Source organism: Octopus bimaculoides, chromosome 3, assembly GCF_001194135.2.
Source record: "Octopus bimaculoides isolate UCB-OBI-ISO-001 chromosome 3, ASM119413v2, whole genome shotgun sequence".
In the NCBI taxonomy this organism is placed as follows: domain Eukaryota; kingdom Metazoa; phylum Mollusca; class Cephalopoda; order Octopoda; family Octopodidae; genus Octopus; species Octopus bimaculoides.
In genome coordinates, this window is record NC_068983.1 from 82,544,700 (window position 1) to 82,547,538 (window position 2,839).

Here is a 2,839-nt window from a genome sequence, read left to right on the forward strand (position 1 = left end):
TATATATATATATATATATATATATATGTATGTATGTATACGTTTATGTATTTGCTTTGCAAGATTCTTGATGTGAAATCGTGTGTTGAAACAAATCTTGTTATACTTAGGGATGATCATATTTTGTGAATTAAACACATGCTCTATATATTTAGTCTTCACTTCAGCTTCACTATTATCATTTTAATAACCTAATAATAATAATAATAGTAATAATAATAATGATGATAATGATGATGATAATAATAATAATTCTTACAAGCCAAGTGGAAGAGTCTCCTTCTACACCATAGTAATGGAATGAGCCCATCTAACAACATCAGCATCAACATCAAATGAGACATCTTTCAAGGTGACTCCCTCTACCCATTACTCTTCTGGATGGCTTTGATCCCACTCTTAAACGAACTGAGTAATACCAGGTATGGGTTCAAAGTGTACAATATTATAGCAAACCATCTGTTTTATATGGACGATCTGAAGCTGTTTGCTAGAAATGACGAAGAGGTAACAGGGCTGTTGACAGATGTTAAAGAGCTCAGCAATGAGACCGGGATGGATTTTGACCTTAATAAGTTTGCTAAAGCAACTTTTCTAAGAGGCAAGCTCAAGCTAACAGTTTCCATTAAATTAGATACCGACACTACCATCAAGGAGCTTGACCCACAAGAAAGATATAAATACCTGAGAATAAACGAAGGGGATGATATACAACATGCTACTATGATGGAAAAAATAAGAAAGGAGTATTACAGGAGAGTAAGACTCATACTAAAAACTGAACTCAACTCTAAAAATCGCATCGAAGCCATTAACACCCTGGCATTTCCTGTATTCCAATACAGTTTTAACATCATTAACTGGAATCTTAGAGCTCCAACGCTTGGACATAAAGACAAGAAAGCTACTAACATACAAGAACATGCACCACCCAAAAGCAGGCTTTGATCATCAGTACCTACCTAGAAGTAATGGGGGAAGAGGAATGATGCAGGTAGAACTGTGCTCTAAGACCGCCACAATAACAGTGCACAAGTACTTATCTACTACAGAAAACTGAATGATGCGGCTTGTGAGCGAACATGAAAGCAGCAAAAAATCACATTCTATTAACAAGGAAGCTTGAAATTTCATAAAGGAACTCGGTATTAATCCTGAATTAGGTGAAGAACCTGAAACCACTGCCACCAAACAAGTAAAACAGATCGAACAGACGGTAAAAAGAACAGGCAGAAGCAAATTGAGGAGCGGTGCATGAACAGTATATTTTTTGAAGCCGAAACGCTAATGTAGATCAAGCAACAACCCATCAGTGGCTGAGAAGCTCAGGACTGGCAGCAGAGGAGACTAAAAGTTTCATATTAGCAACACAAGATCGAAACTTGCTTTCAAAATACTACCAAGATGACGTTCTTAAAAATGGTTCTGAACCTAAATGCAGATTTTGCGATGCATTTGATGAAACAATAGACCATCTTGTCTCGGGATGTCCTGTTCTGACACCAAATGAATACAAAAATTACCATGATAGGGTAGGATTTACATTGGAAAATATGTAAACACTACAAAATCAGCACTCCTGCATACTAATATGAACAACATCCTGAGCCAGTCGTTGAAGGTAAAAATATCACTATCCTCTGGGAATTTCCAGTCAACACCGACAGAACGATCCAGGCTAATCGTCCAGATATAATGATTAAAGACAGGGAAGAAAATACTTGTAGACTAATAGATGCAAGTGTTCCCACTGATAAAAATATATCTGTAAATATAAGGACCTGGAAATTGGAATACATAAGATTTGGCATCTTAAAGCGAGAACTGTTCCTGTTATTGCGGGTGCCCTAAGTATGATAAGAAAAGAATGTTAGAAACATCTAGATAATATCCCTGAAGAACCATGTCTCAGAGAAATCCAAAAGATTGTGCTGGGAAGTACTGCCCCCATCCTTAGAAAAACGCAATCAATTTAAATGACTCTGTTGTATTACATCAAGATATTTCGTTACTGCCCCTGCCACTTCCCATCCCCAAGCTTTCAGTCATACTCTAACATCCCTTATCCTTCACTCGCCCTAGGACGCTGGGTGTGTCTCGTCAAGTTATTGTAACAAACATGCAGATTGAAAGTACCAGGCACTAGCTCTCGTGGCTTTTAATCTTAACTGATTGAAAGTGTTATCATGTATATTGTTTTGTCTTGATATAAAAGATGGGCTACAGCATATATCCTCCTCAATACCACAGAGTTGCTTGTCAGTTGTTTGACCTTAACCAGTTGAGCATGTCCCTTGGTGGCTGACAATATATGCATCTCTGATCACGAGCAGAAGTAGTGGGGGGAGCATCATAGCCGTATGTTGAGAGAAATTCTTTGGAGTTTGGATAATTCACCTCTGGAAATATGGATGTTTCGTTCAACACCCTTATTCAACACCCTTATTCAGGGACCCTTATTCAAGAATCATTCAGCGGGATGGGCTATTCGACCTGAAGAAACTTCTAACTGGGTCTCACCTACAAGGTCATGTGCTGTTTATCTTGATATGAGATCACCATGTCACGCACATATGGTTGTGATGCATGTGCCTGATGTATCCTTATTAGACGGGTAGTCATGATGGGTATTTTGGGATTCGTATTTTTTACCCCAGTGTCACTTTGATGGCATGCACTGCTCTCTTACTCAATAATAATAGTAATAATAATAATAATAATGATGATGATGATGATGATGATGATGATGATGATAATAAAGCTGAAGTGAAGACCAAATATATAGCGCCTATGTTTAATTAGCAAAATATGACCAGCCCCAAGTATAACAATATATATG